Source organism: Lygodium microphyllum, chromosome 18, assembly GCF_053477565.2.
Source record: "Lygodium microphyllum isolate KBCC chromosome 18, Lygodium_microphyllum_v1.1.10, whole genome shotgun sequence".
Lineage (NCBI taxonomy): Eukaryota > Viridiplantae > Streptophyta > Polypodiopsida > Schizaeales > Lygodiaceae > Lygodium > Lygodium microphyllum.
In genome coordinates this window covers 15,564,642-15,582,416 of record NC_141152.1, presented here as the reverse complement: position 1 = coordinate 15,582,416, position 17,775 = coordinate 15,564,642, and positions in this window count along the sequence as shown.

Below are 17,775 nucleotides of genomic sequence, written 5' to 3'. Positions count from 1 at the left end.
ACGGTTTGTCCAATATTAATTTTTGCGGTCTTTTGAGCCTTTTTTGTGTGACTTTTTGATATTTTTTCATGTGAACCTGCCCTGTTTGCATCGGAATTCCAATTTGATTTGACATCCATGTCCACCGCACCTTCCCCCACCTTTTTCCTTTTTCCTCCAGCCTCTTTTGACTTTTGGATTTTTAATTATTAAATTTTAAATGTGTTTTTGGGTGTATTTTTGGTGTTTTTTGCATGTGAACCCCTCCTACTTCCACCGGAACTACATTCTAACGTGATAACCCTGTGCCACCCCTTCTTGCGGCCATTTTTCCTTTTTACTGCATGTCATTCCGGCAAGCGGTTCGTCCAATATTAATTTCTGATCCCCTTTTTGAGTCTGGTTTTTGGGTTTTTCCCCTGAGAACGCGTCTTATCTCAGTCGGAACCCTGTTTTGACATGATAGGATTGTCAGGCACGTCTTTCTACACATTTTTCCTTTTTTTTGCACTTCGTTCCAAGTCTTGGATCTTTCGACATTAATTTTTGTTTGCGTTTTCGGGGCTGTTTTTCGTGTTTTTTGCATGTGCACGCCCTTTACCCCCCATGGAATCCCCGTTGCACGTTTCTTTTGTCTTCCCCCTGCCATCCTACACACTTTTTGTTTTTACGCCATTTCGTTTTGATGCCCGGATTGTAAGATATTAATTTTTTCTTGTTTATATGTGTTTCGCGTGACTTGTCCCGGGCGTGAACGCGTCCGTTTTCAATTTCATGCGTCTCCACACGCCCCGGTCGCGTCCGCGTGCCCCGTACTGACATCGTGGCGCCAGTGCGATCCCGTCACGGTAAATTTTTTTACCCCGCCCCGCGCAAGCGCGCGGGACGGGGGCACGCCTTTCTTTTCTTTACTTTATTTATTTATTTATTTTTTTCTAAAAAAAATAACCAAAAAAACCCCAGTTATTATCCCCCCCCAACCCCCATGGGCACCATCCCCACCCCCCATGGGCACCATCCCCACTCCCCATGGTCACCCTCCCCCCCTCCCCCCCCCCTCCCCCCACCCCCACGGGCGCCCTCGTCCCACGGACACCCTCCCCTATCTCCCCCCCACCCCCCCTTTCTCTCTCCTCGACACCCTTCCCTCCACAACCACCTCCATCTCCCTCTCCCCCCTGCGTCCCCCCTCCTCTTCTCCATCTCCACCTCCCTCTCCCTCCTCCTCTTCTCCTCCCTCCCTCCTCTCCCGCTCGCTCCTGAGGACGGCGCCCCCCGCCCCTGGTTGAAGATGCCGCCCGCTCCTGTCGTGGATGCCCCCGCCATTCCTGCTGTCGCCGCCATTCCTGCCTGTCAGCCACCTGGCGACTATGCCCCCTCACCACGTCGCCCTCGCCAGTGGCTGCCTACTTCTCTCGCCCGCTCCTGCTGCTCCTGTCGCTCGTTAGCCCGCCGTGGTGGCGTACGCCCTCCTGCCGCCCTTGCCCCGCCTGGGCTCCGCCGTTCGCCTGTGGCTACGCCGCCCTGTCCCACCTGGCGCTCCTCTAGCCCGCCCGTCCTTCACGCCCACCGGCCACCCCATTTCCCCTGTTCCCCCCACCCAAGCCCCCCATTCCCCCCTCCCTTACCCAACCCCGTGTAAGTCCCCATTCCCCCCCCCAGTTCCCACCCCACCACCCCACAACCCCCACACACTCCCACCCCCCCATAAGCCCACATTCCCCCCTAGACACACACTCCCAGCCCCCCACAGGCCCCCAAACCCCCCACACACACTCCTACCCCACCCAGGCCCCCAGTCCCACCATGTTTCCCACCAGTCCCACCCCACAACCCCCACACACTCCCACCCCCCCATAAGCCCCCAGTCCCACTCATTCACCCCCACACACACTCCCACCCCGCAGAAACCCCCTCTTAAGCCCCTCTTCTCACCCTCTTTCCCGTATCCCCTCCGTTGCGCCCTCCAAGACGACAAACGCAGAAACCCCACAGAACCCTGCAGCACCCCTTCTCAACCCCCTGTACCACACGAGGTGTGTGTGCGCGCGTGGTTGTGCGCGTGGTTGTGCGGGTGCGGGAGTCCGTTAGCGGATATTCACGCACGGGGATGCGCGTTAGCTTGTCCGTGCGGTGGTGTGCACCAGCCGGCTATTCACACGCAGCTGACATGCAGTCCATTCCTGGGTATATTCCCGGATTTTTAATTTTCAAAACCCGAACAACCTTAAAAATATATTTAAAAATAAAAAAAATCATTAAAAATCAATTAAAATTCAAAAAAATCACAAAAAATCTTAAAAAAAGTTCCAATATTTTTGCATTAAATTGAAATATTTTTCTAAACTAAAAATTTCAAAAAAAAATCAAAAACATTTTAAAAGTAAAAATTCTTTTTAAAATACACACAAAATGCGAAAAAAAATCATTAAAATGGGTAAAAATACCAATTTAATTGCAAAAAAAATCTTGAAAATTTCATCAACTTTTTTGCTTATTTTTGGAATATTTTCTAAGTTTAAAATAATGTTCCATTTTATTCCATTATTATTTTATGGTAAAAATACATCATTAAATGCCTAATTTCATGAAAAATCCTCTTTAATTCCAAACACAAGCTAAAAATTCTGGAAAAATCCAGATACCGTGGTTATTTTTGGATTGCTGACCTACATTTTGGGGATTGAGAAGTGCGCATTCATTGCATACACATACACCCACTTCCAAGTATTTTTCCTTTTATATTTTTTATTTTTTCTGCTACCCCAAAATTCACGCTTAATTTTTAACATGAATCCTAAACACCACCATGGCACGCGCGCTCGCACCAAACACACCTTTTTCTAATTAAAATCAACCCACCGTTCACTTAGCACGCGCTAAGTGCGCTTCAGAGGCACCTTAATATTTTTAATTACAATGAACCAGCTGTCACAAGAGCACGCGCTGGCAAAAAAGCGCTCCACATCACCTTAATTTTTACTAAATGAATTTGCATTTAGAGACCCAGTCTGGGTATCGAAGTCCGGGATTCGGATTAATGCACGCTCCAACCTAATAATTTGTAATTAAAATTTTAAGAAGGAACCGTCGTTTTCTTGTTAAGGTTTATCACTTAATAAAATTCATCCATTTCTTAATAATTCATAAAATGAACCTTTCATTAAATTAATTTCCCCTCACTGCACTTTTTTTCCCTTTTTAATGAACTCGTTTCGTGGGATGGGTACGCGAAGTCTTCGGAGTTGTCTCCATGGTCAAACCTGATTATCCAAGTTGTGGTCATGATATGTGTGGGTTGTTGTTATGTTTTGGTTCAGTTTCTTTGTTATGGTTAAGGGTACGGTATGTAGTTTTTTTTTTCTTTATTGCTTGATACGGGGATTTGGGTGTTTGTATGTTGCATAGCATGAAGCTTTCGGTCGCATATGTGTAGAGGTCATGTCAAATTTTTTCTAGGCTGTGGTTTGCTTGGGGATAGTTGGTCGAGTCACATTTTATCACCTTGGTTGATATCTTATCCTTGGTTTTTGGCTGTTGCTTTGCAGGCATTCTCTTTGTTTGTCTGTATTTGTGGTGTGTAAGTGTAACCATCTGAATGGCGCCCTCTCGTACTCCTCCCCCGATTCAGTATGCTCCTTTGGCCTTACATGATTATTCTTTGTTACTGGATTCGGACGTTGTCACTAACGCGGTCTTGTCCAAGTTCGTGAGCCTTTCTTTCCCACTAGTTCCAGATGTTCCTACCATTTGTGACGAGTTTTTAACCTCTTACAGTAAGAGGTCTGGTCCAGTTCGTGGCACTACTGTTCTTCTGACACCGAAGAGTCTAGGCAAGGCTCTTGGTCTGCCATATCGTGGGGAGTCTATCCCTGTTGCCAGACAATTGTTCACTAATGACGATATTTTGAAGTTGTTGCAGAAGCAAACTCAAGATGTTCTTGATCCGAAGAAGGTCATTACCACATCAGGAGTCGGTGTCTCCATGATTTCCAATCCCCTATGGAAACAGCTATGCCAATTCCTTCAGGACAGGTTCATGCCTGCAAAATCCCCATCTCATTATCTTTCCAAGGAGTTATTTACAGATTCGCGAATGATTTTGAAAGGCATAACTATTGATTGGAGTACCTACCTCCTCTCCAAGATGGATCACCACTTTATCTGAGCTACTCGAGGAAGTGTGACTAATGTTACATTTGGGTCCTTCCGCTATGTCTTCTTGCTACATGCTGCCCCTGCAAAGGAAGTTCCTTTACCTCCAATTGATCCTCCAGAAGTTCCTCCTCCGCCTCATAATGAAGATGATGATGTGATAATTGAGGATGGTTCTCCTCCTCCCCTGGTCATTCAGAGAAAACGCCTCAAGAGGGTGGTTGAGTCAGTGCCTATTCCTCCTCCAGTTCCAGTGACAATTCTTGCCCAGTCTTGCAACACTTTGCCTGCATTCCTTCAGACGCCAAATCTTTTCAGAGCCCATAGAGACGGGATGCTAGAACTTACTATTCCTTTTGTTCACCGCCTGGTAACAGGAGATGTTATTCCATTCCTGTGCAAGGATATCCAAAGTTCTATTGAACTTTCGATGACTGCTTGTATCCAGCAATTATATTCTTCATTTTATGATGAAGTTCAGTAGTCTAAGGAGGAACTGAATAAGACCAATACTGAGTTAGCCTCTACTCAGGAGAAATTCTCTGACCTTTGTATGCAAATGGAGTAGCAGACTAAGCTTGTGGATACTCAGAAAGCTGAAATCTCTAAGTTGAAAGCTGAGTTGGCAGAAGCTAGGTCTTAAGTGATTGATGTAACAAAGGAGAGGGATAAGTTACAGAAGGAGAGTCAAGAGATGACGGAGGTGATAGCTGTCCAAGCAGAGAAGTTCAAATCCACCACAGCTATCTTATACTAGAGCAATGCTCAAATCTAGCAACTCAAAGATCAGTTGGCTCAATCTCGGTCTAATACACAGAGTCCTGTGCAACCAGTTTCTCTTTTATCCCCTATAGACTTGGCAGCTCTTCAGAGACTGGCTACATTATGTCCCTTATTTCAGGCCAAGGTGGAAAGATTGCAATCTCACATGGATTTGTTATGGTCTTCTTTTGAGCAGTATCAAGAATATGTTCCACCAGATCATTCCTTTTTTGTTCATTATCAACAATAGAAGTTGGCCTTCTATATAAAACTTTCCATGATGGATTTACCTATTCCAGAGGATGGATGGAGTGGGGTCTGGTCATCTGATTTGCTGATAGAAGTAGTGAGGATGGTTTTTGAAGACTCTGTCACTCCAGATACGATGCTTCTGTTCTATATGTATTTGAGAGGTGATTTACTGATTCCAGATGATGAAGATCTGGCTTGGTATGTCGAAGATGTGGTATTGCAAGCTTCTTTGTATGTCCGACATTTGGAGTTGAGGATTGATGAGATGTTCCAGGGATATTCTTCAAAGGTGGCTGAGTGTCCTGAGTTTTCATGGCACACTATGGTTGATACTGTCATTTTGAATCATTGTCAAGTCAAAGCTTCAGTCATTCCTAGAACATTAACCAATTGAGGGTGGATCTTTTAGCCTATCTCTCCAACCAACCTCCATTTGATACTTCTTTCTTTGAAGCCTATCATCGTAGATCAGCTTTAGGTCCATCCTTACCATGCCTAACTCATTATCAACAAATGGCTCATAGGTATGATGCTTATATTTCCCTTTTTCAATCTAACCCAAATGTCATTTTACCCCTTCTTTTCTAACCTCAAGGATCTCCTCAAATTCCTATATTTACCCATTGTTCTTTTATTGAAGATCTAGTTTTTCTACCTCCTGATCCTTGTCCTTCCCCATCCCCTGACATTCTATCAACTTTTCCTGCTTATCTTTTAACGCCTTTCTTAACAGAATCTCCTCAATTTTCAACAAATCCATCTTTAATCCATTCTTCATTTTATGATTTTGCCTATCCATTGCTTCATCCTCTTTCATTAGTCCCTCTTCCGTATCCTAACACTTCTATTTCTAATCCTCCCCAGTTGGTTAGTGGGTATCCAGGTTTTGATCAGAAGATTCTTCGAAGAAGAGGCTGGAGTTCAAATGATTCCCTTACTGGACCTCAAATCAATTGGCCATTGATCCCAGGAGAATGGATAAGTGCTAGTCAGGCTTATCAAAATTATATGCATTTTGCTCAACAGTATTCTCAGTCTGCAGATCCTTCTATGCGCTTAACTGCTCATTTTACTTGGTACCTGGCGTATATGCATAGGCATTCTCATAATGATTCAAAGCCTATTCCAAAGTTGTGCATGAATGTCAATGTGAGCATTGATTCCCATCAACTGGATGTCTTGTACTTTCATGCCCTCTGTTTGCCTAGCAGATACCTTGTCTTGTTGGAAAGGATGTGCTGCCTTCAATTTTTTCAGAATCCTCCCAAGACATTTGTAGATGAATCCTTGTCCATGGATCGTTTTCGAAATCACCAAGATTTTAAAAGGGATCATCTTCGTTGATACCTTTGCCATGCATGGTGGATGATTTTTAATGATAAATCTCTCTTTTTGGAGGAGTCATTTAGATGGTTGTGTTATGTGTAGTGTTTGTGTTGTGGGTTGATTTATGTGATAAGATCGTGGTGGTTGCCTATTCGATTTGCTTTCGTGTGAGCTACATTTTTGGAGATTTGCAGTGATGGTGTTGCTGGTTGGATAGTTGAAGATGCTGATGCAGAAGAAGAAACTTCTTATATCCTTTACAAGTTTGTTGTGATTTCCAGTTTGATAAGAAGTGTTAATGTATAAAGGGTTTTCCTTTCGTTGTATTCTTTATATCAGATACAGGTTATAAGTTGGGGTCGTGGTTGGATGGACTGTTTTTGACGATTTATTGAAGATCAAAGTTGAGCTCTTGAATGAACTTGTATTCCCTTTTTCCTGGGTCGCAAGGACGCTTCCTTATTAAGTGTGGGAATATGTTGAGTGTTGAAATGACCTATTTTTTGGCTGATTTTTGTTGTTTTTGAGAGCTGAATGGTTGATTTTATGAGATGATTGATTGGTTTGGAAGTGGTTTGGGAGTGTTTTGGATAGGTTGGAATGGTTTTATTAAGCTCATGATGTTTATTAGTAGAGATGTGAAGTTCTGTTGATGTTCTGATAGGTTCTGTTTGGTCCTGATAGCTTCTGTTGAGCTTATGTTTTGTTCTGTTTTCTCTTTGTATGCAAGGATGGAGTATTGATTGATAGGGTTTGAGATTGTTTGAAAGATTATTTAGTGAATTTTGATGGTTTGGAATGGTTTTGGTATGAGTTATGTGGTTCTAATGCTTTCTGTTGACCTTCTGTAACTCTCTGTTGAGCTTCTGATGAGCCTCTATAGACCTTCTTTATGCTTCTGTATGTGTTCTGTTGGATGAGAGTGTATCTTGAGAAAGTTTTCTAGCCTTGGAAAGAGGTGAATACAAGTGCAAAAGAGCTAAAAGAAGTCAAAGAAGTGGCTGCTGAAGACTCAAGTGAAGACTGGAGTGAAGTGACAGTGGTGAGCTATGAAGAGACAGCGTAGTGGCTCTGGTGCCTCTTCATATCAGACATACCTCTTGGGAGGTGCATCCACGACTTAAGAAGGATTATTGAGAGTGATTATTGAGTATTGTAGTGAGGAGATGATGTACTATTGATGGAGAGAGAGAGAGAGAGTCAGAGATAGCCAAATCTATCAAAACAGTATGATTGTATATGAGAGATTGAGAGAGAAGACTATGAAGACATTGAAGATGAATACTATGTGATGTATTTCCATTCAAAGATGGTGTATTCCTTTGCTTTCTTTGTTCTATTGATGAATTTTATGAAGATGTTGAAGAATGTGCTTGATTCTATCAAATCCGTGGGAGATCTACATGATGCTGCATGAAGATTTGTTGTGCCTGGTGTTCTTTTCTTCATTGTGATCATATAAACCCTAATAAAAAAGCTTGTTGATGTTACAAGATAGATTTTCTTGCAAGAGAATTCCCTTTTCCTTGGTTTTCCTCTTGGGGCTCCAATAATCTAGACTATCCAATGAATTTTGCTAGCATATATCTCACTAAGATAGAAACAGACTACTCCACGAGGAGAGAGAAGGATTAGCCATGGTGTTCATTGTAAAGAAGTTTAGACACTATCTTCTAGTGATACCATATTTGTTGATTGCAAGTCACTTGTATTGACGGGTAGGATAGGATGGACTTTTAAGATATGTTTGAAAATATGAAATGTATGATGTACTTAAGGAAGCACATGGTGGGATAGCTGGAGGGCATCTCAATGGGGGGACACTAGTGCATGCAACGTGCTCCAATCTCAATTGTGATGGCCAACATTATTCCCCGATGAGTGCCAATAGACTAAAGTTCCTACTCATAAGGACAAAATGGAGTTGATCCCAGTGATCACCCACTAACCATTTGAGAAGTGGAAAGTCTATTACATTGGCCCAATTAGTTGCCCTGTAGCTCAATACTCCCAAGCCATATACATCATTGTTGCCACAAACTATCTCACCAAGTGGGCCAAAAGCTCAAGAAACTCAAAAAAATGATGCAAGGACCACAAGCAAGTTTCTTTGGGAGCAAGTAATCTCATGGATTGTCTACCCCATAGAGTTGGTTAGTGACCAAGGCACATACTTTATCAATGAAGTGATTACTCACTTGTTATCCACCTTCTTAATAATCCATAGGAAGTCCTCTCCATACTATCCACAGGCCAGTGGTCAATCCAAATCCACAAACAAGATCTTGGTGGGTATTCTAATGAAAGTTATCTCTGCAGACCTCACGATGATTGGGACAACAAACTTATAGCAACTTTATGGGCATACCAAGGAACGGCCTACAAAACAGCCATAGGAGAAACTCCATTCAGGTTGTCTTACGATATTGGAGCTATTTTTCCAATGGAATTCTTTGTTCCCAGCTTGAGAATAGTGTCCCACCTCTCATACGATCTGCGTGCCATAACATTGATTTCGAAACCATGATCCAAGAGAGCTATGCAAGGTGTCTCTCTTTCTCCCACTTTAACAATTGTCTCTGTTGTAGCATGAGTCCAATGCGTTCGTAAATAATGAGTACTTGGAATAAAATGAGCATCTTCTTCTTCATGTACTTGTTGATGGACATACCCATTATACATAGCCTTCTCTCTATGCTTACTTTTTCCCATAAGACCAATTTCAACCAGCTTGCTGTCTACACTCCCATTTAACCCATTTTCAACATTAGCCTTCTCCAAATCAGCATTACATGCATCATCATGTTCCCTCTAAAGTTGTTTCTCTATGTCTTTGTCAACCTACATCAATGCTTGCAAAACTTCACCATCAAACTGCCTTTTTCGTTTTAGCATATCAACGATTACATCATGAAATTCACGCTTCGTGATTCCAAGAACTTTGCCAAGTGTGAATTCCACTCTACTGCCAAGTATGCGATCTTCCAAGATCTTTTTCAGGTTTGTGCCAGTCTCAAGTTCTGATTGTAACCTGTAATGGGGCTGCTTGCCCCTTTTCTTCCCTTCTTGTTTCTGCATCTTGAGAATATAAATCTCTTATAGACCAAAAAGGTGCATAAAATAATAGCTTCCTCTTTGTTGCTCTCAAACCGCCAATCTCATACTTTCATTGGCTCCGAAAGGCAGGTAAAATACCAAGATACCTGGTCAAATTTCTCCCAGATATCTCCTTCTTCTTCTTCGAGTGTTGGGAGTGTTTTTTACTGCATGTAAACTATCAAGATTGTGGGAGAGAAGGAAGGAGTCTCACTTGTAGCTTTCTTGCTTGCACAATGGGGGAATACACATACACGTAGAGGCTGAAAACAATTTTCCTCTTCTTAGTTGTGTAAGCCAAAAGAACTCTATTACAAAATAAATAGAAGAACCCTATATGTGGGTCTTAAACCAAACTCTAACTAAGGTGGCATACTAACTGAGCCACGAACTAGAGTAGATAAGGATAGCTGTCATCTAGCTATTATTCATGGGCGGTGTACCAACCGCATCTGCAGCTAACAAGTCGGTGACATAAATGCACAACGGTCACCCTGGCATATCATGAGTGGAGCTCGATATCTCAACACTGCCCCTCAAGCTCAACCCCAATTCCTGCACACCAAGTAGGTCTCTGAACTTGCGCAGCTTCTCTGCACCCAATGCCTTCGCGAATATGTCAGCTACTTGATCCTCTATGCTGACATAAACTAGATCAATAAGACCTAGTAAAACCTTATCCCTCACATAGTGATAAGGCATGTCAATGTGCTTTGTTCTAGCATGATATACTGGGTTATTTGCCAAGTGTATACTGCTCATGTTGTCACAATAAATGACAACTGGTCCATCTGTAGGCTAATGCATATCATAAAGTAGCTTATGCAACCAACCTACCTCACATGCAGCCATTGCTGCACCCCTGTACTCAGCCTATGTGCTCGACAAGGCAAGTGTAGGCTATTTCTTGCTGCTCCAAGTGACTGCAGCACTCCCAAAATAGAACACATATCCACTGGTAGATTGTCTATCAGAAATACTACCAGCCCAATCAGCATCAGTGTATCCATGCAACTGTATCTGAACCCCAGTCTCATAAAATAGTCCATACTGCAATGTGGACTTCACATACCTGAGTATGCATCTAGCCGCATCCAAATGTGGTTTCCTTGGAGCCTGCATAAACTGACTTACCAATCCAACAGCATAGCTCAAATCTGGCCTGGTAATAGTCATATAAATCAAACTTCCTACTATGCATCTGTACATAGTAGGGTCTTCCAAAAGCTCACCTGCATCTGCGCTCAGCTTCACATTCTGCTCCAAAGGAACTGAAATAGGCTTACAGCCTGTCATCCCATATTTGGACAGCATGTCCAATCCACAATGCCTCTGCAAGAGCCATATCCCACTTGGTGATCTAACCACCTCAATGCCCAAGAAATAACGCAGCTCTTCCAAATTCTTCATCTCAAACTTCTGCTTCAATAGCATTTTCATATGAAGGATATCTTCATCACTATCTCTTGTGATAATCAAATCATCAACATAAATGACAAGCAGCATAATACCTTTCTCTGTTTTTCTCACATAAAGTGAGAAATCTGCCTTGGAAATCTGAAAGCCAATAGTAACAAGATACTGTCCTATCTTGTTAGACCATGCTCTAGGTGCTTGCTTCAAGCCATACAAGGCTTTCTTCAACCTGCAAACAAACTCAGGATGAATAGTATGCACATAACCTGGTGGCTGCTCCATATAGACCTCTTCTTGCAAATCACCATGCAAGAAGGCATTCTTTACATCCATTTGATGTAAAGGCCATCCCTCTGATGCAGCCATAGCAATGACTGCTCTTACGGTTGCCATCCTTGCAACCGGACTGAATGTTTCTTCATAATCAATGCCATATGTTTGTGCATACCCCTTAACTACTAATCTTACCTTGTATCTGTTCACAGAACCATCTACATTGTGCTTCACCTTATAAACTCGCTTACAACCGATTGCATTCTTATTTTTAGGCAAATGTACCAATTTCCATGTAGCATTTGCTTCCAAAGCATCCATTTCTTCATCCATGGCTTTCTCCCACTTTTCTTTTCCCATGGCTTGCTCAAAAGAAGTGGGTTTTGGTTCCTGTATCACTTTGACCATATAGGCATAGCGAATGGCTATAAATCCATCATATTTCAGCCTATCCACAGGATACCTAGCTCTGGTAGACCTGTGCAAAGAAGGTTCACTCCCAGATGCTCTCAAAACGTCCCTGGTCTTCCTTACTCCAGGTGTAACAATAGAAAGAATACCCAACTCATCATCAATGCTCTGTTCTGAGCCTCTAGATTCACCATCCACATAAGAGTGACCTGCATTCACATCAAACATGGACTGGTCTACCTTCTCTTTTCCTTTTCGTGAAACCTGCATACCACTATCTGCATTGTTTTGAGAAGATTCTCCTGATCTCAATCTGTCTATCCATGGCGAAGAATGTGAACCACTGCTAGAGGACACTTCATGTCCACTAATATTTTGTGACTGTTGCTGTGAATTCTGTGCAGCATTACCATTTTGTGCATCTACATCATCAATCACATTTACTGGTTTATACCAGCTACTCATCTCATCAAAAACAACATCTCTGATCACTGTAAACTTACGAGTAGAAGGGTTATAGCATCTATACCCTTTTTGTTATAGATAGTAACCAATGAAGATGCACTTCTCAGCTTTTGGATCTCAACTCATCTGGCACATGGACATAGGCAATGCAACCAAAAATTTTCAAATGAGAAATATCTGGTTTCCTACCAGTATACCTCTCCTCTGGAGTCATCCCGTGTATTGTTGCAGTGGGAATCCTGTTCATTATGTAGACTGCTATAGCAACTGCTTTAGCCCAGTAAAAATCTGGCAAGTCTTTTTCATTGAGCATGGCACGAGATACCTCTCCAATATGCCTGTTTCTCCTTTCTGCAATTCCATTTTGTTGTGGGGTATGACTGCATGAATATTGTTGCTTTATGCCATGATCCTACTGTCAAGATTGTGGGAGAGAAGGAAGGAGTCTCACTTGTAGCTTTCTTTCTTGCACAATGTGGGGGAATACACACAAAGGTGGAGGCTGAAAACAGTTTTTCTCTTCTTAGTTGTGTAAGCCAAAAAGAACACTCATACAAAGAAATAGAAGAACCCTATATATGGGTCTCAAACCAAACTCAACTAACTAAGGTGGCATACTAACTGAGCCATGAACTAGAGTAGATAAGGATAGCTGTCATCTAGCTATTATTCATGGGCGGTGTACCAACCGCATCTGCAACTGACAAGTCGGTGACATAAATGCACAACTGTCACCCTGGCATATCACGAGTGGAGCTCGATATCTCAACACTCCCCCTCGAGCTCAATCCCAATTTCTGCACACCAAGCAGGTCTCTGAACTTGCGCAGCTTCTTTGCGCCCAATGCCTTCTTAAATATGTCAGCTATCTGATCCTCTGTGCTGACATAAACTAGATCAATAAGACCTAGTAAAACCCTATCCCGCACATAGTGATAACGCACCTCAATGTGCTTTGTTCTAGCATGATAGACTGGGTTATTTGCCAAGTGTATACTGCTCATGTTGTCACAATAAATGACAACTGGCCCATCTGTAGGCTGATGCATATCATAAAGTAGCTTATGCAACCAAGCTACCTCACATGCAGCCATTGCTGCACCCTGTACTCAGCCTCTATGCTCGACAAGGCAAGTGTAGGTTGCTTCTTGCTGCTCCAAGTGACTGCAGCACTGCCAAAAGAGAACATATATCCACTGGTAGATCGTCTATCAGAAATACTACCAGCCCAATCAGCATCAGTGTATCCATGCAACTGTATCTGAACCCCAATCTCATCAAATAGTCCATACTGCAATGTGGACTTCACATACCTGAGTATGCGTCTAGCCGCATCCAAATGTGGTTTCCTTGGAGTCTGCATAAACTGACTTACCAATCCAACAGCATAGCTCAAATCTGGCCTGGTAATAGTCATATAAATCAAACTTCCTACTATGCATCTGTACATAGTAGGGTCTTCCAAAAGCTCACCTGCATCTGCGCTCAGCTTCACATTCTACTCCAAAGGAACTGAAATAGGCTTACAACCTGTCATCCCATATTTGAACATCATGTCCAATCCATACTGCCTCTGCAAGAGCCGTATCCCACTTGGTGATCTAACCACCTCAATGCCCAAGAAATAACGCAGCTCTCCCAAATCCTTCATCTCAAACTTCTGCTTTAATAGCATTTTCACATGAAGGATATCTTCATCACTGTCACTTGTCATAATCAAATCATCAACATAAATGACAAGTAGCATAATACCTTTCTCTATTTTTCTCACATAAAGTGAGAAATCTGCCTTGGAAATCTGAAAGCCAATAGTGACAAGATACTGTCCTATCTTGTTAGACCATGCTCTAGGTGCTTGCTTCAAGCCATACAAGGCTTTCTTCAACCTGCAAACAAACTCAGAATGAACAGTATGCACATAACCTGGTGGCTGCTCCATATAGACCTCTTCTTGCAAATCACCATGCAAGAAGGCATTCTTTACATCTATATGATGTAAAGACCATCCCTTTGATGCAGCCATAGCAATGACTGCTCTTACGGTTGCCATCCTTGCAATCGGACTAAATGTTTCTTCATAATCAATGCCATATGTTTGTGCATACCCCTTGACTACTAATCTTGCCTTGTATCTGTTCACAGAACCATCTGCATTGTGCTTCACCTTATAAACCCACTTACAGCTAATTGAATTATTACCTTTAGGCAAAGGTACCAATTCCCATGTAGCATTTTCTTCCAAGGCATCCATTTCTTCATCCATGGCTTTCTCCCACTTTTCTTTTCCCATGGCTTGCTCAAAAGAAGTGGGTTCTAGTTCCTGTATCACTTTGACCATATATGCATAGTAAATGGCTGTAAATCCATCATATTTCAGCCTATCCACAGGATACCTAGCTCTGGTAGACTTGCGCAAAGTAGGTTCACTCCCAGGTGCTCTCAAAACATCCCTGGTCTTCCTTACTCCAGGTGTAACAATAGAAGGAATACCCAACTCATCATCAATGCTCTGTTCTGAGCCACTGGATTCACCATCCACATAAGAGTGACCTGCATTCACATCAAACATGGGCTGATCTACCTTTTCTTTTCCTTTTTGTGAAACCTGCATACCACTATCTGCATTGCTTTGAGAAGACTCTCTTGATCTCAATCTGCCTATCCATGGCAAAGAATGTGAACCATTGCTAGAGGACGCTCCAGGTCCACTAATATTTTGTGACTGCTGCTGTGAATTCTGTGCAGCATTACCATTTTGTGCATCTACATCATCAATCTCATTTACTGGTTTATACCAGCTACTCATCTCATCAAAAACAACATCTCTGCTCACTGTAAACTTACGAGTAGAAGGGTTATAGTATCTATACCATTTCTGCTACAGAGAGTAATCAATAAAGATGCACTTCTTAGCTTTTGGATCCAACTTGGATCTCAACTCATCTGGCACCTGAACATAGGCAATGTAACCAAAAATCTTCAAATGAGAAATATCTGGTTTCCTATGAGTATACCTCTCCTCTGGAGTCATCCCATGTATTGCTGCAGTGGGAGTCCTGTTCATTATGTAGACTGATGTAGCAACTGCTTCAGCCCAGTAAAAATCTGGCAAGTCTTTTTCATTGAGCATGGCACGAGATACCTCTCCAATATGCCTATTTTTCCTTTCTGCAATTCCATTTTGTTGTGGGGTATGACTGCATGAATATTGCTGCTTTATGCCATGCTTCTGTAGGAACCTTGCAAACTCATTTGAGAGGTACTCTCCCCCTCCATCTGACCTTAGGCATTTTATTTGCAGGCCTGTTTCTTTTTCAACCATAGCTTTAAGAGTTTTGAAATGCCCAAACACTTCACTTTTCTTTTTCATAAAATACACCCAAACTTTTCTGCTATAGTCATCAATAAAAGTGACAAAATAATGACAGCCTCCAATAGATGCAGCTTTAGTAGTCCACACATCAGAGTGGATTAATTCCAATGGCATCTTACCTTCTTGAACATGTCTAGGAAATGGTTTCCTTGCCTGTTTTCCAAATTGACAGGCTTCACATACCTTATGCATTTCTGCAACCTTGAATTTAAGCAATCCTGCAATAATATTTTGGGCTTGCATTGATTTAAGTCGCTGTACATTAACATGACCAATGCATTTATGCCAGATATCAATATCTACAACTACACTGGTCCCATGTGCAAACATTGCTGCACTCAATTCAGCCATGTCTGCTTCCAACGTAAACATTCTGCCTTTCTTCTTTCCTTTTGCTATTAAGCGACCTTTATTTTTCATATCCTCAACAAAGCATCCATGAGAATTAAATCTGACCTGCAAGCCCTACTCAATCATTTGACCAATAGAAACCAGGTTCTTGGTGATATTCGGGACATGAAATACATCCGACAAGTATTTCTTTTTCCCATCCTGCATAGACAAATGAATTTTTTCAATCTGCACAATAAGATGTGCAGTATCATCAGCAGTCTCCACAAATCCTGGTTTTTCCATTTTCCTTGCATCCTGCATCCATTCTACATGATCTATCATGTGGTTTGATGCACCTGAGTCAACATACCACATATCATTGCTTTCTTCTACACTTGTCATAGAATTGGTCATGTGCTGCACCATAAACAAATGCTCATTTCTGTCATCACCTTGTCTACTAGAAGATGCATAATTCCCTTGTTGCAATTTTCCATTCATGATGTCATTCTGCTTTTTATAGCAGTCTTTAGCCATATGACCCATTTTACCACAGTAGTAGCATTCAACATTGTTGTTTGCATTTTGGCCTCTTTGCCATCCACTGTGACCTCTTTGGCTCCCCCTGCCTCTAGAGTTACCACGTCCTCCTCCATAGGACTGGTTTTCTTGAGTTTGCTGCATATTCTGATTTCTACCATGGCCTCCAGATCGGCCTCCTCTACCTCTGCCTCTACCTCTTCCAGCATTTGGGTAGAAGACAACTTCTTTTGAAGTTCCTCCTGAAGAAGATGCACCACCATTTCTTTGCTCCTCATAAATTAGAAGAGCAATCAACTCCTCAAAATTAGGAAATCTTTCATGGACGGAAATGGATGTTCGGAACTGTGCATAATTCTTTCCTAGACCATTCAAGGTCACAGAAACTAAATCATCATCTTCCACGGGCGACCCAATGGAAGCAAGTGCATCTGCAATCTTCTTCACCTTCATGTGGTAGACATTGATGGTCATACTGTCTCTTTGCACATTGTGCAACTCTTGCTTGAGCTGTATTTTCTTGGCTTGCGTATTTGTGCTATACATTTTTGACAAAGTATCCCATGCCTCCTTTAGCGTACTTGCATCCTGAATATGCACAATCATAGAGTCTTAAATACTGATAGACAGCCAGTACATAACTTTTCTAGATCTCTCATGCCATCCTTTAAATGCTTGCATTTGTTGTTGATTGGGAACATCAGGAAGAACTAGTTCTTCTTCGTTTCTTGCAACGAATTCCCAATATCCTTTTCCCATAAGGAAATTCGTCGTTCTAAACTTTCATGCTTGGAAGTTGTTCTGGTCAAGCTTTTCAGTGACAATCTATGAAAGAGAATCAGACACTATTACAGAACACTACAAAGAATTCTGTCACTGCAAAAAACACAGCTTCAGCCTCACAAGGACAAATCTGCAAAACTGACAAAAGTGGTATTTGACCACACAGTCACTTCCTAGTGACGATTTTTCATCAACATGCAACAAGGATGATTCTGTAACTCCCAATGTCTCTACGCATAGGCATACGATACAATTTCTACAGTAACTTTTCACCGACCTGTAGAACAATGGTCGCACAGCAAAAGACAGGGCCTTTTCCTGAGTGCGTGTGGAAAACTTCTGCCTCCAAAACAGGCCCCGAAATAGCCTCAAATCAAAAAAATAGGGTAACCATGGGCTAAAGCCCTCCCCCGCAGCATATACTGCCCTCTTGCTTCACCGCGAAGGGCGTCTCAATCTGAGACAATGCACTTTTGCACTTTCCGGCTGTGCTACCTGCAGAGACTTGCTCCCAAACTCGAAAAATAAAAGCAACACTGGTCCTCTTACCAGAACGCCGCGAACTTGGTTTGCTTTCTTGAGCTCCTTACCACGAACCAAACTCTGATACC